This window comes from Hemitrygon akajei, chromosome 12 (assembly GCF_048418815.1).
Source record: "Hemitrygon akajei chromosome 12, sHemAka1.3, whole genome shotgun sequence".
Taxonomy (NCBI): domain Eukaryota; kingdom Metazoa; phylum Chordata; class Chondrichthyes; order Myliobatiformes; family Dasyatidae; genus Hemitrygon; species Hemitrygon akajei.
The window spans coordinates 97,481,821-97,504,930 of NC_133135.1; the positions used below are offsets into that span (position 1 = coordinate 97,481,821).

The 23,110-nt window shown below is 39.3% G+C and overlaps 1 protein-coding gene and 1 non-coding gene across 5 annotated transcripts in view; one reads left to right on the forward strand and one right to left on the reverse strand.

Moving 5' to 3' along the window:
- rabgap1l (RAB GTPase activating protein 1-like) overlaps window positions 1-23,110 on the reverse strand; it is a 587,017-nt gene that overhangs the window by 513,278 nt on the left and 50,629 nt on the right. The gene's annotated exons all lie outside the window — the stretch shown is intronic.
- LOC140737457 (U6 spliceosomal RNA) lies at window positions 3,410-3,516 on the forward strand. The gene has a single exon (XR_012101158.1). It is a non-coding gene; the product is annotated as a U6 spliceosomal RNA (small nuclear RNA).

A 23,110-nucleotide genomic window follows, 5' to 3' on the forward strand; every position in this document is an offset into this window, starting at 1 on the left:
TGTACTTACTTCCAAGCACCTTAAAACTGTGCCCTCTCATGCTAGCCATTTCAGCCCTGGAAAAAAGCCTCTGACTATCCGCACAATCATCTTATAAACCTCTATCAGGTCACCTCTCATCCTCCGACACTCCAAGGAAAAAAGGCCAAGTTCACTCAACCTATTTTCATAAGGCATGCTCCCCAATCCAGCCAACATTCTTGTAAATCTCCTCTGTACCCTTTCTATGGTTTCTACATCCTTCCTATAGTGAAGCAACCAGAACTGAGCACAGTACTCCAAGTGGGATTTGACCAGGGTCCTATATAGCTGCAACATTACCTCTCAGCTCCTGAACTCAAACCCATGATTAATGAAGGCCAATGCACCATATGCCTTCTTAACCACAGAGTCAGCCTGCGCAGCAGCTTTGAGTGTCCTATGGACTCAGACCCTAAGATCCTTCTGATCCTCCACATTACCAAGAGTCTTACCATTAATACTATATTCTGTCATCATATTTGATCTACGTCTCGTCTGGTCCCGGTGACTTATCCAACTTGATGCTTTCCAAAAGCTCCAGCACATCCTCTTTCTTAGTATCTACATGCTCAAGCTTTTTAGTCCGCTGTAAGTTATCCCTACAATCGCCAAGATCTTTTCTCATAGTGAATACTGAAACAAAGTACTCATTAAGTACCTCTGCTATCTCCTCCAGTTCCATACTCACTCTTCCACTGTCGCACAATGATCCTACTCTCTAACGTCTTATCCTCTTGCTCTTCACATTCTTGTAGAATGCCTTGGGGTTTTCCTTAATCCTGTCTGCCAAGGCCTTCTCATGGCTCCTTCTGGCTCTCCTAATTTCTTTCTTACGCTCCTTCCTACAATCTTCTAGATCTCTATCATTACCAAGTTTTTTGAACCTTTCGTAAGCTCTTCTTTTCTTCTTGACTAGGTTTACAACAGACTTTGTACACCACAGTTCCTGTACCTTACCATCTTTTCCCTGTCTCATTGGAATGTACCTATGCAGAACGCCACGCAATATTGCCACATTTTTTCTGTACATTTCCCTGAGATCATCTGTTCCCAATTTATGCTTCCAAGTTCTTGCCTGATAACCTCATATTTCCCATTACTCCAATTAAACACTTTCCTAACTTGTCTGTTCCTATCCCTCTCTGATGCTATGGTAAAGGAGATAGAATTGTGATCAGTATCTCCAAAATGCTCTCCCACTGAGAAATCTGACACCTGACCAGGTTCATTTCCCAATAGCAGATCAATTACAGCCTCTCCCTCTTGAAGGCTTATCTACATATTGTGTCAAGAAACCTTCTTGAACACACCTAACGAACTTCACCCCATCTAAACCCCTCACTCTAGGGACATGCCAATCGATGTTTGGGAAATTAAAACCTCCCACCACAACAACTCTGTTATTATTACACCTTTCCAGAATCTGTCTTCCTATCTGCTCCTCAAAGTCCCTGTTACTATTCAATGGTCTATAAAAAACACCCAGTAGAGTTATTGACACCTTCCTGTTCCTAACTTCCACCCACAGAGACTCCGCAGACAATTCCTCGATGTCTTCCTCCTTTTCTACAGCATGACACCATCTCTGATCAACGGTGCCACGCCCCCACCTCTTTTGCCTCCCTCCCTGTCCTTTCTGAAACATCTAAAGCCTGGCACTTGAAGTAACCATTCCTGCCCCTGAGCCATCCAAGTCTCTGTAATAGCTACAACCTCATAGCTCCAAGTACTGATCCATGCTCTAAGCTCATCCGCTTTAATCATAATACTCCTTGCATTAAAATAGACACATCTCAAACCATTGGTCTGAGCGCGTCCCTTCTTTATCACCTGCCTATCCTCCCACTCGCACTGTCTTCAAGCTTTCTCTATCTATGAACCAATGGCCTCTTCCTCTGTCTCTTCAGTTCGGTTCCCACCCCCCAGCAACCCTAGTTTAAACTCACCCCAATAGGCTTAGCAAACCTCCCCACCAGAACATTGGTCCTCCTGGGATTCGTGCAACCTGTCCTTTTGGTACAGGTCACTCCTGCACCAAGAGTGATCCAGAAATCTGAATCCCTGCCCCCTGCTCCAATCTCTCAGCCACGCATTTATCCTCCACCTCACTCTATTCCTATACTCACTGTCACGTGGCACAGGCGGTAATCCTGAGATTAGTATCCTTGTGGTCCTGCTTCTCAGCTTCCTTTCTAACTCCCTGTAGTCTGCTTTCAGGACCTCCTCCCTTTTCCTTCCTATGTCATTGGTACCAATGTGTACCACGACCTCTGGCTGTTCTCCTTCCCACTTCAGGATGATGTGGACGTGAACAGAAACATCCCGGACCCTAGCACCTGGGAGGCAAACTACCATCTATGTTTCTTTCCTGTGTCCACAGAATCACCTGTCTGACCCCTAACTATAGAGTCCCCTATCACTGCTGCCATCCTATTCTTTATCCTACCCTTCTGAGCCACAGGGCCAGATTCTGTGCCAGAGGCATGGCCACTGTTGTTTCCCCCAGAAGGCCATCCCCCACCACTAAGGTACTCAAGCAGGAGTACTTATTGTCAAGGGGTACAGCCACAGGGGTGCTCTCTAGTGTCTGCCCTTCCCTCGCCTGACTATTACCCACTTCTTTGTCTCCGCCGGCCCCGGTGTGACTACCTGCCTATAGCTCCTCTCTATCACCTCCTCACTTTCCCTGATCAGACAAAGGTCATCAAGCTGCATCTCCAGTTCGCTAACACAGTCCAGCTTGACGCACCTGGTGCAGATGTGGCCATCCGGGAAACTGGGAGTCTCCAGGACTTCCCACATCTGACACCGAGCACAGAACACCAGCCTCACACACATTCTTCCTAGGCAACCTACCTCACCTCAACCCATTATCACCGAAGCTCCGCTGAGCCAAAGCCTTTCTACTCTGTCTCCCTCTACTCTAACGCCCGCTCTATAAGGTGTCTCCTTTTAAACTCTTCTCATTGTTCTCACTGGCTGACATCCACGTGCTTGCACAGTCGCGCCCCGATCAAACCGCTGAAGAATTAATTGTCTCCCTTTAAATTCTTCTTGCTGTTCTCACTGGCTGATGCAAATATCTAATCAGCCAATCATATTCAAAGGTTCATTTTATTATTAAAGAATATATGCAGAATAGAACTGAGATTTGTCTTCTCCAACCATAAAAGTACATAAAATTATAGTAGTTGAAAGTCGTCAACCACCCTCGCCCTCCTACATGAATCTCCCCCACATGAAAAGAAAAAGAAACAAAAAACTTGCAAACCCCGAACCTCCCAACCCCTCGAACCAACAGCACCTCAGAGAACCATTTGCTCTCCTCAGCATTTGCCTCAGTGTTTGAATCTTCCTAAATGCCTTTAAGCAACAAGAAATGTAGTCAGTGCTCGCTTCGGCAGCACATATACTAAAATTGGAACAATACAGAGAAGATTAGCATGGCCCCTGCGCAAGGATGACACGCAAATTCATGAACCGTTCCATATTTTTAAAAAAACAAGAAATGTAGTCAATCACGGCAGCAATTCAATGCATAAAAGCACGCAGACATGGTCAAGTGGTTCAGTTGTTGTTCAGAATAGAGAAGAAATGTGATCTAAGTTATTTTGACCATGGAATGAATGATTTGGTGCCAGGTGGTTTGAGGATCTCAGAAACTGCTGATCTCCTGGGAGTTTCATGCACAACAATCTCTAAAGTTTACAGAGAATGGTGCAAGAAACGAAAACATTCAGAAAGCAGCAGTTCCGTGGGTAGAAACGCCTTGTTAATAACGTCAGAGGAGAATGACCTGACTAGTTCAGGCTGACAGGAAGGCAACAGAAAGCCAACGAAGCACACATTATAATAGCAGCATGCAGACGAGCATCTCTGAACACACAGCATGCTGAACCTTGATGTAGGTGAGCCACGGCAGCAGCAGTGCATGAACATACAGAGTGGCCACTTTATTAGGTACAGGGGTTATCTAATAAAGTGCCTGCTGAGTGTAGGGCTATCCACACTACACAATGATGTGCAGCATCCAGCAGAGGACAAGGGGAAAGGACCTGGAAGAACATGCCTTCAGAGACATGGTACAAATTCAAAAATGTGAAGTGGAGGGTGATAGGAGACAGCTGATAGGTAGGTCAGTATTGGCTAAGCAATAAGCTGACCAGTAAGCAATTGCTGACCATTTTTCATTTATTTTCAACATCCTAAGGTGATAAGTCTAAAATAAAGTATCTAAACTAATAAATACATTTAACTACAATGTTTCCTATGCAGGCGAAGTGTCATAGCTGCAAATTGTGGGAACCAGTGGACAACATTGCTGTACAAAGTGACCACACTGCAGCAGGAACTTCTTTTTCAATATTTTCTTTTTCAATATTTTTATCGATTTCTTACATAAAAGAATACGGAGTACAGTAGGAATTATAATATATACTGATTACAATATATTGGAATCACAAATATAGTCCCATTATGCCATATCAATATAAATTAAATTTAAACATAATATTGAAAAGAGATAATTTTATTATACAAAAAAATCAAAACCCACTACCAGAATAAAAAAAACAGCTGTTTGGTTAAAAAAAGGAAAAAATCCTTTTGATATAGTAAAACATATTATTAGCCAACATCTTTGCTTAATAGCAAATCAAAAGATTTTTTTTTTTTTTTTTTTTTGATAATTTTAAATATTTATGTTTATTTAAATAAAACAACTTCTTGAAAAATGAGCAAATCATACTAGATAAGAGAAGTTCACTTTAACATCAAGTTTACCAAAAAGCCTAGCAAGGGTAAGGATCTACATAACTTTGGAATTTAAGGTGACCAAAATAATGCCAAAGAGGAAACAAAGTATGAGAATAAAATGGTAAGAGAATATTAAATACTTGTTGAAAAGGAGGCGTTAAACAAATACCACTTATTTATCTGTATGGTATAATATATAAAATCATATCTTAAAAAGTGTGAAAATTGGAAGTCCAATGAGAAAAATGAATGTTGAAACACATTTCTATCACTGATTTTTTTTTTTTTTTAACTTTTTTTATTGTTTTCAAATAGTTACAAAATAAAAGTGTATGAGAAAAAAAAAAATGTTACCCAGCCCCCCTCCCCTTAACCCCTCCCCCCTAACATCCCTAAAAAAAAAGAAAGAGAAAAAAAAAAGGAATGCCTGGATATTGGAAGATCCCCACACGCTCCACGGAGTTCGTAATAACTTTGGTGTATGCATTTATTTCTTTCCCCAAGTAACCAATTATTTCATCTTCGGAGCACCTATATATTTAATCCTGTCTTTTGTAAATAAGGGCGCCAAATTTTCAAAAATGTTTCATATTTATCTCTTAAATTGTAAGTGATTTTTTCAAGTGGAATACAGCCATAAATTTCGTTCTTCCAACGATCTATACTTAGATATGTATCCGATTTCCAAGTCACTGCAATAGCTTTTTTGGCTACTGCCAATGCAATTTTTATAAATTCTTTCTGATATTTATTCAATCTGGATATCGGTTTTATCCCTTCAATATTACCTAGTAAAAGTAATGTTGGGTTGTGTGGAAGTTGTATTCCAATGATTTGTTCCAGTAAAACTCTTAAATTTGTCCAAAAAGGTTGAATTTTGGAGCAAGACCAAGTAGAATGTAAAAAAGTACCAATTTCTTGGTTACATCGAAAACACTGATCAGATAGATTTGGGTTTAATTTGTTTATTTTTTGTGGTGTAATATATAGTTGATGTAAAAAATTGTATTGCACTAATCTTAATCGAACGTTTATTGTATTTGTCATACTCTCAAGACATAGTCTTGACCAGTTTTTTTCTTCAATTTTGATATTCAAATCACTTTCCCATTTTTGTCTTGACTTATGGACTCCTTGTTTAATTGCCTGTTTTTGAATCAAATTATACATACAAGAGATAAATTTTTTAATCTTTCCTTTTTGAATTAAAGTTTCTATTTCATTGGGTTTCGGTAGTAACATTGTTTGACCTAGCTTTTCTCTTAAGTAAGCCCTTAGTTGAAAGTAACAAAAAAGAGTGTTGTTTGATACTTTATATTTATTCTTTAATTGATCAAATGACATTAATATACCTCCTTCAAAACAATCTCCTATATATCTAATCCCTTTTTGAAACCAATTATATAAAAGTTGATTATCCATTGTAAAAGGAATAAGTCTATTTTGGATTAAAGATCTCTTTGCTAATAAGGATTTCTTTGTCTCATCGTCAACATTTATCTTATTCCATAAATCAATCAAATGTTTTAATATAGGAGATTCTTTCTTTTCCCGTATCCATTTAGATTCCCATTTATATATAAAGTCTTCTGGTATGTTTTCTCCTATTTTATCTAGTTCTATTCTGATCCACGCCGGTTTGTCTTTCTCAAAAAAGGATGCAATAAATCTAAGTTGATTTGCTTTATAATAATTCTTAAAATTTGGAAGTTGTAACCCTCCTAGCTCAAATTTCCATGTCAATTTTTCCAACGATATTCTTGACATCTTACCTTTCCAAAGAAACTTCCTCACATATTTATTCAGCTAGCAAATCAAAAGATTTTGAAAATAATTCAAAAAAGGTCCCCACAATGTTAAAAAATCTTATCTAGGTTCAGAAATTGAACAGCTAATCTTCTCTAAATTTAAGCCTGACATAACATCATTTAACCAATGAATATGAATAGGCAGAGTGGCATCCTTGCCCTCCTGGCTATAAGAGAAATAAAAGCCAAAATGTGCAAATCATGAGTCTCCAAAATAATATTATTTCCTCCAACAATACCAAATAAGGCAGTCAAAGGATTAGGTTTAAAATTGACTTTAAAAAGCATCGAAAAAGTTTGAAATACTTCCTTCCAATATTTTTCAAGACTCGGACAAGTCCAAAATATATGAATTACTGAAGCTTCTCCATTGTTACATCTATCACAATAAGGAGATATACCAGAATAAAAATGAGACAGCTTATCTTTAGTCATGTAGCACTTTAAATTGTAAAAGGGAATGATGGGCACATAACGATGAGGTATTAACCAATTTAAAAATTTCATTTCAAGTGTCCTCAGAAATTGGAATCTGTAAATCTTGTTCCCAGAGATTTTTAATTTTGTCTAAAGGAATATTTCTCATTCCCAACAACATACAATAAATATTAGATATAGATCCATTATGGAAGGGTTTCAAATTAAAAATTGTATCAAGTAAATTCTTATCTGGACTTTTAGGAAATGTATGTACTTGAGAACACAAAAATCTCTAATTTGTAAATATCAATATTTAGCTGGCAGTTGATCAAATGAAGAGAGACTATCTCCAACAAACAAATCCTGAAAACATTTAATGCCCAATCTATTCCACTCTTGAAAAACTACATCAGTCACAGAAGGTTTAAAAAAAGTTAGAAATAATGGGACTTGAAAGTGAAAAACTCAATAAACCAAAATATTTTCTAAATTGTATCCAAATCCTCAAAGTGTGTTTAACTACAAAATTACCAGTTAAATTACTTAAAGATAAAGGAATTCAGGATCCGAGAAGAGAAATGATAGAAAATTTATTAACAGAATTAGCTTCTAAAGAAACCCAGACCGGACAGTCCTCTCAATTAATATAATATAACCAAAACAGAAGATTTCATATATTGACTGCCCTCTGGTCTTTCTTCCACGGTCAACCCGAGTGCCCTAACTGGGTGGCAATGGAGTTGAGCTCCACTAAAGAATTATCTATATCTGCACTTCTTGGCTCTGCACTCCCTAGCAGTCTGCCCAGATCAATAGCTAACCCTCTGGTTAGACACACTTTGCGTATATGGGCTCAGTTCAGGAAATGCTATGGTTTCCAGGGGTTTTCCGTTTCTAGCCCTGTTGCACATAATCACCTTTTTTTACCTACTACGTACGATTCAGCATTCCATGTTTGGTACAGGAAGGGCATTAGACATTTTGAAGATCTCTTCATTGATAATCGCTTCGCTTCTTTTCAGCAGCTCTCCGTTAAGTTCAACCTGCCTAACGCTCACTTTTTCAGATATCTCCAAATCCGACACTTTACTGCTCCTTTAATTCCTAATTTTCCTGAAATGCCTGCGAAAAATGCTATGGACCTATTTCTTTCCATTAATCCACTAGGTAAAGGTTTAATTTCAGTTATCCAAGATAAACTAGCAGCCTTACAACGGGCCCCTGTGGATAAAATTAAAATGGCCTGGGAGCAGGATTTAAATATCTCCTTATCCGAGGAGAGCTGGGACTCAGTTCTCAAATCGGTTAACTCAACCTCTCTTTGTGCTCGCCATTGCCTTTTACAGTTTAAGATTGTTCATAGAGCCTATATGTCTAAATCTAAACTATCTCGATTCTACCCTGGCATTAGCCCGCTCTGTGATAAATGCAAGAGGGGCGTGGCCTCTCTCATCCATATGGACTGGTTCTGTCCTAGCTTGGAGAAATTCTGGAAAGATGTCTTCACTACATTATCGGGTATTCTGAATCAGCACCTAGAACCTAACCCCTTAATTGCTCTGTTCGGTTTTTGGGGCGAGACAGATTTATGTCTGGTTCCGACCAAATGCCGAATATTATCCTTTGCCTCTCTCCTGGCGAGACGCTTGATCCTCCTTAGATGGAGAGATGTTGCCCTGCCCAATCATGCGCAATGGCTTAACGACATTATGGCCTGCTTGGACCTCGAAAAAATTCATTATTCAGTTCTTAATTCGGATCTAAAGTTCCATAAGGTCTGGAGACCTTTTATCGAGTACTTTCATAACCTTCCTCTTGACTAGGGTTTTTTTTTTCTTTTTTTTTCTTCTTTTCGGTCCCTTGCTTTCAGCTCCCTTTTTTTTTTTCTGGCAGTAGGCATTATTATCCTCTGTTACTAAGTGTATTCACAGTCTGGGAGTTTGACTGTCCGGACTTATACTCTTTATACTGTGTGGTGGTTGGTCTGGAGTTGTTGTTTTTTTCTTGTGTTGTGGGGCTTGGGGAGGACACTAAGCTCACTTGTCTTTAATTTAGGTGCTTTTTTGTTAAATTCTCTTCCTTTGTAGCATATTGTTATTGTATGCTTAATCTTGCACTGTATTAATGCTCCTCATTGGGATTTGGGGTTTTTAATTTTGTAAAATGTTTTGAAAAACTAATTAAAAAATTATTTTAAAAAAACCTAAAATTGGGTAAGGCTAAACCTCCATTCTTTTTAGCTTTTTGAAGATGAACTTTATTTAATCGTGAAATTTTATTTTTCCATATATAAGAAGATATAATAGAATCTAGAGGATCAAAAAAGGATTCAGGAAAAAAACAGGTACAGCCTGAAATAAACATAAAAAATTAGGGAAAATATTCATTTTAATCGAATTAATTTGGCCAATCAACGATAAAGAGAGGGGTGACCAATTTGATAGTGCCTTCTTACCATAATTCAGAAGTGTAAAAAAAATTTCTTTAAAAAGGAATTTATAATTCCTAGTAATTGTTACGCCCAAATAAGTAAATTGATTTCTTACAATTTTAAAAGGGAGGTTAGTATTAACTAATACCAAATTATTCAAAGGAAAAAGTTGACTCTTATGAAAGTTAAGTTTATATCCTGAAAACTGACTACAGCAGGAGAGTAAAGAAAGTACGGAAGATAAAGAAGACTCCACATTAGAAATGTAGAGCAAAAGGTCATCAGCATAAAGCAAAACTTTGTGGGTAATACCCCTCCTTAAAATACCAGTGATATCATTAGATTTGCGGACAGCAATAGCTAAAGGTTCTAAGACCACATCAAAGAGCAAAGGACTCAAAGGACAACCTTGTCTAGTTCCATGTTAAAGTTTAGATGGTTTAGAATTCTGAGAGTTAGTAAGAACCTCAGCGGAGGGAGATAGATAAAGTAATTTAATTGATTGAATAAAATCGGGCCCAAAGTTAAATTTTTCTGAAGTTTTTAATTAATAATTCCATTCAACCCGATCAAAGGCTTTCTCAGCATCTAAGGATATCACACATTCCAATATCACTTTAGAAGGAGAATAAATAACATTCAATAAACAATGAATGTTAAAGTGGGAGTATCGATTTTTGATAAATCCAGTCTGATCATCAGAAATAATAGATGGCAAAATATTTTCAATCCTATGAGCCAAAAGTTTAGATAAAAGTTTAGTATCAACATTAAGTAAGGAAATTGGTCTGTAAGAAGAACATTCAGTCGGATCCTTTTTTTAAGAATAAGCGAAATAGAGGCTTCATAAAAAGATTGTGGCAACCTAATTAATTTAAAAGAGTCTGAAAGTACTGAATATAAGTAAAGAGGATAAACCCTTATAAAACTCTCCAGAAAATCCATCAGGACCTGGAGCCTTCCCCGAGTGCAAAGAGTGAACAACCTTGGCAATTTCCTCATAAGAAATGGGTTGATCCAGCAATTTTCGATTATCATCAGAAAGTGTAGGAATGTTTAATCGATCTAAGAAATTATTCATTTCAGTATTATCTTTAGGAGGATCAGAACTATAAAGTTTAGAATAGAATTCTCAACAAGTATCATTTATTTCTAAATGATCAGATGTTTTATCACCATTAGATTTATAAATTTTTTAAATTTGGCGTTTAACAATAAAGGTCTTTAATTGGTTAGCCAACAGTTCACCCATTTTATCTCCGTGAACACTAAACTGACTTTTATCTTTTAAAAGTTGAGTTTCAATTGGATAAGTTAAAAGCAGATCATATTTAGTTTTAATTTCAACACGTCTTTTATATAAAACAGGATCTGGAGCCAAAGCACATTTTTTGTCTAATTGTTTCAACTGATTGGCTAATTCAATTCTCTCCTTATTAGCTTTTTTCTTAACATTTGTGGTGAAAGAAATAATTTGTCCTCTAATATGCCTTAAAAGCATCCCATAAAATAAGACCAGAAGTCTCTTCTAGCATATTCTCTTCTAAGAAAAGAGTAATTTGTCTCTCCAAAAAAATTTTTTTAATCCTTATCAGATAACAGAGTTGGATTAAAATGCTAGAATCTGTTTATTTGGGAGATACCTGGAAGATTTAAAGATAAAAACACAGGAGCATGATCTGAAACAGCAAATTCTTTATATTCATAGGGTCAAACCAATGCAATCAATTGACTATCAACAAAAAAATAATCAATCCTGGAATAAGTATGATGAGCATGAGAAAAAAAATGAGTGCTCTTTATCTGTTGGATACAAAAAGCACCAAATATCACAATATCACATTTCATTAGAAAAGATTTGATAAAGGAGGCAGATCTACTAAAAGCCAATCGTTTAAAAGATGAGTGATCTAAAACAAGGTCTAAACAACAGTTTAAGTCTCCTCCTAAAACAGAATACAGACTTAAATCTGCTAAAAGTGAAAAAAAGCGTTTAAAAAAAACCCGGATCATCTATATTCCAGGCATACAAATTAGCAAAAACCATTATTCTATTATCTAATTTCCCTGACACTATAACAAAACGCCCATTGATATCAGACACTACATTATGTTGAACGAAAGAAACCGAATTGTCTATAAGAATCAAAACTCTTCTGGCCTTAGCCTGAAAGGAGGAATGAAAAAAATAAGCCCTTCCAACTACTGAAAAGACGTAAATTATCACATTTACAAACATGTGTTTCTTGTAAGAAAAAACTGAAACATTCAATTTCTTAATATAATTAAATATCTTATTACATTTCACAGGATGGTTTAATCCTTTCACATTAAAATTAAGTCAATTAATAGTATGGTCCATTTTAAACATTACTTAAAAGAGAAGTTAGAATAATAATAATAATAATAATAATAATAATGTATATTAAATCCAAACAATGAGCTTTAAGATAAAGTAACCAAGCAACAAACGAAGCTAAGAGAACCAAACAGCTGATAGAAAAGAAACCCCCCCCCCCACCGAGTGAAAGTTGACCAAAGGGCAATCGACAGCTAAACCTGCCAACATTATCCTCCCAAAACAACCTACTAGCTGAACTCCAAAAAATTTTCAAGGCTAACTGATGAAGGAAGAGCAGTAGATGTAGTGTATATGGATTTCAACAAGGCATTTGATAAGGTACCCCATGCAATGCTTATTGAGAGAGTAATGAGGCATGGGATCCAAGGGAACATTGCTTTGTGGATTGAGAACTGGCTTGCACACAGAAGGCAAAGAGTAGTTGTAGACAGGTCATATTCTGCATGGAGGTCAGTCACCAGTGGAGTGCCTCAGGGATCTGTTCTGGGACCCTTACTTTTTGTGACTTTTTTATAAATGACCTGGATGAGGAAATGGAGTGATGGGTTAGTAAGTTTGCTGATGACACTAAGGTTGGAGGTGTTGTGGATAGTGTGGAGGGCTATCAGAGGTTACAGCAGGACATTGATAGGATGCAAAACTGGGCTGAGAAGTGGCAGATGGAGTTCAAGCCAGATAAGTGTGAAGTGGTTCATTTTGGTAGGTCAAATATGATGGCAGAATATAGTATTAATGGTAAGACTCTTGGTAGTGTAGAGGATCAGAGGGATCTTGGGGACCGAGTCCATAGGACGCTCAAAGCACAGGTTGACTCAGTGGTTAAAAAGGCGTACGGTGTATTGGCCTTCATCAATCGTGGTATTGAATTTAGGAGCTGAGAGTTAATGTTGCAGCCATATAGGACCCTGGTCAGACCCCACTTGGAGTACTGTGCTCAGTTTTGGTCGTCTCACTGCAGGAAGGATGTGGAAGCCATAGAAAGGATGCAGAGGAGATTTACAAGGATGTTGCCTGGATTGGGGAGCATGCCTTATGAGAATAGGTTGAGTGAACTCGGCCATTTCTCCTTGGAGCGAAGGAGGATGAGAGGTGACCTGATAGAGGTGTACAAGATGAGGAGAGGTATTGATCATGTGGATAGTCTGAGGCTTTTTCCCAGAGCTGAAATGGTTGCCACAAGAGGACACAGGTTTAAGGTGCTGGGGAGTAGGTACAGAGGAGATGTCAGGGGTAAGATTTTTACTCAGAGAGTGGTGAGTGCATGGAATGGGCTGCCAGCAAAGGTGACGGTGGCGGACACGATAGGGTCTTTTAAGAGACTTTTGGATAAGTACATGGAGCTTAGAAAAATGGAGGCTATAGGTAAGACTAGTAATTTCTAGGGTAGGGACTTGTTCAGCACAACCTTGTGGGCCGAAGAACCTGTACTGTGCTGTAGATTTTCTATGTTTCTATAAAATATTAAAAACTAAGAAAATTCAGAACATATTAACTTGGAAAGTATTAAATTCAATGAAAACTTAATTTCATTGCTTAGAAAATTAAATCCTTAATTTTCTAAGCAAAGAAATAAAAGTACAAAAAAAATTAAATACGAAGGTATACCAAAAGTAAAAAAAAAATCAATTGTTCATAAAAGAAAGTAATGAGCAGTTAGACTGCTAATTCTAAAAAAAGGATCCCAGGCAGATGCAACAGAAATTTATGTAGGGAATTATTGAACAGTTAAACTTCTGATACTGATTTGGAAACTTAAAAATCCTGCACCTCTTGAGTCAAACGGAACCATTTCTGAGAGCCATTTTTCAAAATGATTCTAAGATGAGCGGGGTAACAAAGAGGGGGTTTAAAACCTTTATTATACAATTCCGACATAACTTTTTAAAATTGAAGCGTTCATTCAACACCTCGGGTGAAAAATCCTCCACAATTCTGATCTTCTGGCTTTCATAATTAATCGTATCTTTCCAACGAGATTCACAAATTAAAAGTTCCTTTGTTTGAAAGTCGTAAAGACAAATTATCACTGATTTTATCACTGAATTATCACGTTTTCCTGGAGGAGGTCTTGGTGCTGGTGATCTATGAGCTCAGTCTATTTTAGGTGGAGATTTTAAAGTATTCGGAAATAAGTTAGCCAAAAGGTTTGCAAAAAATTCCGAAGGCTGATTGCCTTCCATTAACTCTTTAAAACCCAGAATTCGTAAATTATTTCTTCTGCTTCTTTTTTCTAAGTCGATAATCTTCTGTCTTAATTTTTCATTAACCTTTGACTGTTTATCACAGATCCAGGTCATCAATCTTTGCATCCAACATCTTCAAAGTGTCTTCATTCTCTTTCATTCATTACTTAAAGTTTTCTGAATAGAATCCAATTTTATATCCATTCGTTTAAATTCAGCACTGAGTTGCCGGAATTTATGCTGGAACTCCTAAAAAAAAGTTCATTTTTATGCTTCCGAAGTGTCTCCATAGTAGGTTCCAAAGTTATAGGAGGGTCCTCTTCTTTTTTAGTAACTTTGGCACCCCTCATCGTAAAACAATATTGCATTTAAAAGTAAGTTTTCAAAACAAGTTGGAAAAAATAAATTACCGTAGATTCTGGATTTTAAGCCGCTACTTTTTTCCCACATTTTGAACAGCTTTGAACTCTGCGGCCTTTAATACGGAGCGGCTAATGCATTATTTTTTTCATGCCGCCAAAAACATTTTGCCTCGTAACAGTAGACCAATAAAATTGATGAGTAGTTCACAGAGGTCCAATGAAATTGTACGATAAATCAAGCGCACTTTCACAATTAAATTATTGTAAATCAGTCATTTGTACTCACCCTCATCAACATGGAAAACACTCGAAGAAAAGCATTGTGCTGCCTTTATGGCAGTTATTTAGTTTATAATATTTTCGCTTAGTAATTCATTTGTTAGTTAAAGTTAGAAGTGTTTTAACTATATTTGTTTTCTGTACTACATCGCGGGATGCTATGACGTCACACCCGGTTTCGCCGCGTCTTGTGGGAAAAATGCCGTTTGCGATAAACGGGACGGCGGGGGGGAGCGGCGGAGCGAAAACGCTGCTTTTAAGTTAAAGGCGATCAATAACTTTTCCTGGTAGGCTGCAGTATATATATTTTTTACCAGTCGTTAGGAGATATTGGAATGTTGTTCAGTAAAAAAGTATACGCAACGTATATTTAAAAGTAGCCGCGTTACAGGCACGGTTCGAAAAAAAGCATTTGCAATATGTATTTGTTTATGTTACCATATGGATTTAATTAAAAGTTAAAAAATCCTCACGTGTAATATCTTTCTGTGTAAATATCTCATATTACAACGTGGGACACCTGCGGCCGAAAATCCGGTGTGGCCTAAAATCCGGTGCGGCCTGTACAAGTAAAAAATTGATTTTCTTTCTAAAATTAGAGCCAGCGGCTTTTAATCAGGTGCGCTCTGTAGTCCGGAATCTACGGTAAGTAGGTATAGGAGCACTATAAAAATGCTGCTACTCCATTGACAGCCAGTAGGGCTCTCCTGCAGCAGGATCTTCGGCTCAGAATTGATGAGCTGGAGTCTGAGCTCCAAACACTGTAATACATCGGGGGGGAGGGGAAATTATATGGTCATAGTATTTCTGGGGGCAGTCACGTCCCTTAGATTAACCATTCTAAACTGGTGAATGGACAGTGACAAGATGATGTGACTGACGAAGAGGCAGGGGATAGCACAGGAGTCTCAGCCTTTATCTTTGTCCTATTGGTACATGGTTCTTGCTCTGTGTCTGGTGGAGGGTGCGGACTGCACAGAGAATATGCAAACTATCTCTAGCATCATGGCACAAGAGAGGGAGAAAAGAGAAATGCTGTAGACATAGGGGATAGAATAGTTAGGGAAATAGTCACTAATCTACAAAAAGTCCTGAAGGTTATGTTGCCTGCCTAGTGTTAGAGTTAAGGACATCCCTTCTGGATTGTAAAACCAGAATGGGAGGGGCAAATTCAAGTAAGCATGAGTAACTAATGACTTTGAAAAACTGTACCCTGAGGGTAACAATCTCAAGATTATCACCAGAGCCACATGCAAATTGACAAAAGGCAAAAGGAATGGTGTAGTAGAAATAGGTTCTGATTCCTGGGATACTGGCACTGTTACGGGGAGCAGAGTGCTGCTTCATTGTAATGGGCTTAAACTGAACCATTCTAGGACCATTATCCTAGCAAATCAGATAACTAAAGCTGGAGACAGGGCAAGAAGGGAAACAGCTCCAAGACAAGGTTTGATAAATTAGAAAGAAATGAAAGAACAACGGCACAGGATAGTGATGGGAAAACTTACAGCCTTAAGTGTGATAGGCCAGGGAAGAAGACAAAAAAATCCAAAATAGAGCAAATCTGGAGTTACAAATAGCTAAATATAAAACAAAGTTTTATGCTTATTTTAATGCATGTACCATTTAAAAAGACGAGCTGATTGTACAGATATAAATATGCTGTGATAGCTGTTACAGAAACATAGTTGCAGAGTGTCCATGGTACAGTATTATAGGTTAGACATTGCTCCAAATGAACAGGCCAAAAGGGAAAAGAATTGAGTGCAAATTTTAATCAGAAAGGTGCCAGAGCAGTGCCAAGTGTTAATATTGAGGCAGTGCATAGTCATATAGTTGAAACCATGAATAGCTGAGAAAGGTAGACACGGATAGAGTAGCCTCTAGCCCCCCCACACCTTCTCAACACAGGGGAAATATCAAGGGCATGTTGGAAGGAAAACATCAGAGGCTGGAAAACTAATGGAGATAATTCTTAGAGACTGGATTTATCTGCATTTGGAGAAGCATAGCGTGATTAGGAATGGTCAGCATGGCTCAGTGAGAGGCAGGTCATGCCTCATGAGCCTGATTGAAGTCTTCGAGGAAGTGACAAAACTAATTGATGAAGACAGAGTCATGAATATGGTGTAAATAGATTTAAGTAAGCTGTTTTATAAGATTCCTCATAGTAGGCTCATTCAGAAAGTCAGGGGATATGGGATCCAGGAAAACTTGGCTGCATGGATTCAGAACTCGCTAGCCCATGGAAGACAGGGTGGTATTAGATGGGGTGTATTCTGCCTGGAAGTCAGTAACCAGTGGTGTTCTGCAGGGATCTGTCCAGGAACTCATGCTGTTTTGTGATTTTTATAAATAACCTCGTGAGGAAGTGGAAGGGTGAGTTCATAAGCTTGCAGATGACATGAAGGTGGGTGCTGTGGATAGTGCAGAAAGTTGTTGTAGGCTACAATGGGACATTCTTAGGATGCAGAGCCTGGCTGAAAAATGGCAGATGGAGTTCAATCCAAACATATGTGCAGAGTTGAAGGTTAATGGCAGGATTCTTAGCAGTGTGTGTAGGAACAGAGGGATTCTTGGCATCCAGGTCCATAGATCACTCAAAGCTGCCATACAAGTTGATAGGGTGGTTAAGAAGGCGTATTGGTGTGTTGGCCTTCACTATTCGGGAGATTGAGTTCAAAAGCTGCAAGATAATGTTGCTGCTCTACAAAACTCTGGTGAGATTACAGGGAGTATTGTGCTCAATTCTGATTGCCTCATTATAGGAAGGATGTAGAAGTTTTAGAGACCCTATAGAGATCTATTAGGATGCTGCCATATTAGGACAGCATGTCATACGAAGAAAAGTTGAGTGAGTTAGAGCATTTCTCTCTGAAGTGAAAAGGATGAGATAGAGGTGTATAAGATGATAAAAGGCACTGACAGAGTGGAAAGTAAGCACCTTTTTCACCAAAGTGAAAATGACTAATATAAGAGAGTGCAGTTTTAAGGCGATTGGAGGAAAGCGTAAGGGGGATGTCAAAGGCAGGTTTATTTTTACAGACTGGTGGGTGCTTGGAATGCACTGCCAGGAGTGGTAGTAAAGGCAGATACATTAGGGACATTGAAGAAACTCTTAGATAGGCACATAGGTGAAATAAAAATGGGGAGGGGGAGCATTAGATTGATACTTTGAGAGGTTAGAAACCTGGCACAACATTTTGAGCTGGAGGGTCTGTACTATGCTGTACTGTTCTATAATATTCAATATCAGAGACTGAAGTAGCTTGGCAAAGGGTGGGGGTTGTGCCTATTGGCACAGGAAGGAACAGTGAAAGGTTTTAAGAATTTAGCAGTCAGGAGCAGACTATTTCCCCAGTGAGCAAATAAAGCACATCATAGTCAGGGTGCAGAATATTCAGCAGGGAGAAAGGAAGAGTCAGGAGCAGTGGCTCCAAGTAAGAACCCATGACATCCTGAGGGAAAGGCTGAGATTCTGTTGTCGGAGCTTCAGAAGTTCAGGAAGTTTAAAAGTAGAAATCCAAGGTAGAATTAACTGGAGTTATTAACTGGATGGTTTGCACCTGAACTCGAGGGGGAGCAATATCCTTGCAGGTAGGTTTGCTAGCATGGTTCGGGAGGGTTTAAACTAATTTGCAAGGGGGATGGGACCCGGAGCGATAGAGCAGTGAAAGAAGTGCATGGAGTAAAGCAAGATCTAACATATAGAGAGGCTTTGAGGAAAGAGAAGCAGAATAAAGGGTGTAAAAGTAGTAAGGTAGAAGGGCTAAAGTGGGCGTACTTCAATGCAAGAAGCATCAGGAACAAAGGTGATGAACTGAGAGCTTGGATACATACATGGAATTATGATGTAGTGGCCATTACAGAGACTTGGTTGGCACCAGGGCAGGAATGGATTCTCAATATTCCTGGATTTCAGTGCTTTAAAAGGGATAGAGAGGGGGTAAAAAGGGGAGGAGAGGTGGCATTACTGGTCAGGGATAATATTATAGCTACAGAAAGGATGGGAAATATAGCAGGATCCTCTTTTGAGTCAGTATGGGTGGAAGTCAGGAACAGGAAGGGAGCAGTTACTCTACTGGGGGTATTCTATAGGCCCCCTGGTAGATACCGAGCAGATTGGGAGGCAGATTTTGGAAAGGTGCAAAAATAACAGGGTTGTTATCATGGGTGACTTTAACTTCCCTAATATTGATTGGCACTTGATTTGTTCCAAGGGTTTAGATGGGGCAGAGTTGGTTAAGTGTGTCCAGGATGGATTCCTGTCACAGTATGTTGACAGGCCAATTAGGGGCAATGCCATACTAGATCTAGTATTAGGTAACAAACCGGGTCAGGTCATAGATCTGTCAGTCTATGAGAGTATCTGGGGTACAGTGATCACCGCTCCCTGACCTTTAGCATTATCATGGAAAAGGATAGAATCAGAGAGGACAGGAAAATTTTTAATTGGGGAAGGGGAAATTATGAGGCTATAAGGCTAGAACTTGAGGGTGTGAATTGGGATGAAGTTTTTGCAGGGAAATGTACTATGGACATGTGGTCGATGTTTAAGGATCTCTTGCAGGATGTTAGGGATAAATTTGTCCCAGTGAGAAAGATAGAGAATGGTAGAGTGAAGGAACCATACGTGACAAGTGAGGTGGAAAATCTAGTCAGGTGGAAGAAGGCAGCATACATGAGGTTTAGGAAGCAAGGATCAGATGGGTCTATTGAGAAATATAGGGTAGCAAGAAAGGAGCTTAAGAAGGGGCTGAGAAGATCAAGAAGGGGACATGAGAAGGCCTTGGCGAGTAGGGTAAAGGAAAACCCCAAGGCATTCTTCAATTATGTGAAGAACAAAAGGATGACAGGAGTAAAGGTAGGACCGATTAGAGATAAAAGTGGGAAGATGTGCCTGGAGGCTGTGGAAGTTAGCGAGGTCCTCAATGAATACTTCTCTTCGGTATTCACCAATGAGAGGGAACTTGATGACGGTGAGGACAATTTGAGTGAGGTTAATGTTCTGGAGCATGTTGATATTAAGGGAGAGGAGGTGTTAGACTTGTTAAAATACATTAGGACGGTTAAGTCCCCGGGGCCTGACGGAATATTCCCCAGGCTGCTCCACGAGGCAAGGGAAGAGATTGCTGAGCCTCTGGCTAGGATCTTAACGTCCTCGTTATCCACGGGAATGGTACCGGAGGATTGGAGAGAGGCGAATGTTGTCCCCTTGTTCAAAAAAGGTAGTAGGGATAGTCTAGGTAATTATAGACCAGTGAGCCTTACGTCTGTGGAGGGAAAACTGTTGGAAAAGATTCTTAGAGATAGGATCTATGGGCATTTAGAGAATCATGGTCTGATCAAGGACAGTCAGCATGGCTTTGTGAAGGGCAGATCGTGTCTAACAAGCCTGATAGAGTTCTTTGAGGAGGTGACCAGGCTTATAAATGAGGGTGGTGCAGTGAATGTGATTTACATGGATTTTAGTATGGCATTTGACAAGGTTCCACACAGTAGGCTTATTCAGAAAGTCAGAAGGCATGGGATCCAGGGAAGTTTGGCCAGATGGATTCAGAATTGGCTTGCCTGCAGAAGGCAGATGGTCATGGTGGAGGGAGTACATTCAGATTGGAGGGCTGTGTCTTGTGGTGTCCCACAAGGATCTGTTCTGGGACCTCTACTTTTCGTGATTTTTATTAACGACCTGGATGTGGGGGTAGAAGGGTGGGTTGGCAAGTTTGCAGACAACGCAAAGGTTGGTGGTGTTGTAGATAGTGTAGAGGATTGTCGAAGATTGCAGAGAGACATTGATAGGATGCAGAAGTGGGCTGAGAAGTGGCAGATGGAGTTCAACCCGGAGAAGTGTGAGGTGGTACACTTTAGAAGGACAAACTCCAAGGCAGAGTACAAAGTAAATGGCAGGATACTTGGGAGTGTGGAGGAGCAGAGGGATCTGGGGGGTACATGTCCACAGATCCCTAAAAGATGCCTCACAGGTAGATAGGGTAGTTAAGAAAGCTTATGGGGTGTTAGCTTTCATAAGTTGAGGGATAGAGTTTAAGAGACGCGATGTAATGATGCAGCTCTATAAGGCTCTAGTTAGGCCACACTTGGAGTACTGTGTCCAGTTCTGGTCACTTCACTATAGGAAGGATGTGGAAGCATTGGAAAAGGTACACAGGAGATTTACCAGGATGCTGCCTGGTTTAAAGAGTATGCATTATGATCAGAGATTAAGGGAGCTAGGGCTTTATTCTTTGGAGAGAAGGAGGATAAGAGGAGACATGATAGAGGTGTACAAGATATTAAGAGGAATAGACAGAGTGGACAGCCAGCGCCTCTTCCCCAGGGCACCACTGCCCAGTACAAGAGGACATGGCTTTAATGTAAGGGGAGGGAAGTTCAAGGGGGATATTCGAGGAAGGCTTTTCACTCAGAGAGTGTTTGGTGCGTGGAATGCACTGCCTAAGTCAATGGTGGAGGCAGATACACTAGTGAAGTTTAAGGGACTACTAGACAGGTATATGGAGGAATTTAAGGTGGGGGGTGTTATATGGGAGGCAGGGTTTGAGGGTCGGCACAACATTGTGGGCTGAAGGGCCTGTAATGTACTGTACTGTACTATACTATACTATGTTCTATGTCTTTGGAATGTGGGAGAAACCTGGAGCACCCAGAGGAAACTCGTGTGGTTATGGAAAGAACATACAAATTCCTTACAGGCAATGGTAAGATTTGAACCACAGTTTTACAGCTGGTGCTGTAGTGTTGTGCTCACTGCTCTGCTACCCTGCTGTCACTGCTTTGACTGATGGTTTTTGGTTTCAGAATGAGGGAGGAAAGAGAAGGTGAAGTCTTGATTGAGGGGTTGTGCGTGATGAGGGCTAAAGCAAAGAAGAGGAGAGAAGAGTTGGTGGAAGAGCCAGCAGGGGTGAACAGGTCAGGAAGGGTAAAGAGGAACAAGAGAAGAAATTACATCAGATTTACAGATTAGAGATGTACAATTTCTCTACAATGCAGCACAGGAAATTCTGATACTTACAAAGAATTAATTGCACACACACAACTTCTGAACTATAGGAGAGAAACAAAAACATTGTTTACTCATTTAAGTTTCTCACAGACTAACAGTTCCAGTTTAATACACTTACCAACAACACTCCTGTCCAATTCTAAACACTAATCAGGGTGCAGGTTTAGCTATTCACTAAGGCAGTAAGAGTAACTTTCAAACACTTTTCCCAATAGCAGCCATTCCCCTTACAAGACAAACCGCATTATTTGTTCTCTGATGTTTATTTACAGGGTCAATGATGATGGTGTACTTAAATGCTAACTTGGCTCAGTTGCTAATGCTGGTGCACAAGTCAAATGAAGCAATCTTAGCTAATGCTACAGAGGAAACTTTAAAGGTGCATTTTACTTTCAAATGGAGCCCTTTCTCTAAGCAGAAGTTAAAGCCCATTGAAAAATTTAAAATTGTACAAGGCATTGGTAAGGCCGAATTTGGAGTATTGTGTACAGTTCTGGTCATCAAATTACAGGAAAGATGTCAACAAAATAGAGAGAGTACAGAGAAGATTTACTAGAATGTTACCTGGGTTTCAGCACCTAAGTTACAGGGAAAGATTGAACAAGTTAGGTCTTTATTCTTTACAGCGTAGAAGGTTGAGGGGGGACTTGATAGAGGTACTTAAAATTATGAGGGGGATAGATAGAGTTGACATGGATAGGCTTTTTCCATTGAGAGTAGGGGAGATTCAAACAAGAGGACATGAGTTCAGAGTTAGGGGGCAAAAGTTTAAGGGTAACACGAGGGGGAATTTCTTTACTCAGAGAGTGGTAGCTGTGTGGAACGAGCTTCCAGTAGAAGTGGTAGAGGCAGGTTCGGTATTGTCATTTAAAGTAAAATAATTGGATAGGTATATGGACAGGAAAGGAATGGAGGGTTATGGGCTGAGTGCGGGTCAGTGGGACTAGGTGAGAGTACGCGTTCGGCACGGACTAGAAGGGCCGAGATGGCCTGTTTCCGTGATGTGATTGTTATATGGTTATATATGGTTATATGGACTTAAAAGTACAGGCAGTCCCCGGGTTATGAATGAGTTCCATTCCTGAGTCCATCTATAAGTCGGATTTGAAGTCGGAACAGGTACATCTGGTATTATTTAGTGTCAGTTAATCAAACGTATTTCTTAGTATATAGTACATATTTTACCTTTCTATGCATATAAAACACTTAAGAAACATACGTATTTCAATAATTAAACTACTGTGTTGCTTAGTAATAATTGTAGCTTTCATCGGGGCAGGGCCTTTCACATGCTCAATTAAAATTGTTCCGATCGTTGACTGACAGTAGTCTAACGCTTTTCTAATGACCGATGGTGTTTCACCTCTTTCTGATCGCTGTATTACTTCCACCTTATTTTCAATCGTGATCGTGATTATTTTCGTGAACAGAAAGATCACGAGCTGTGCCAGGACCTAATGTCCACTGCACT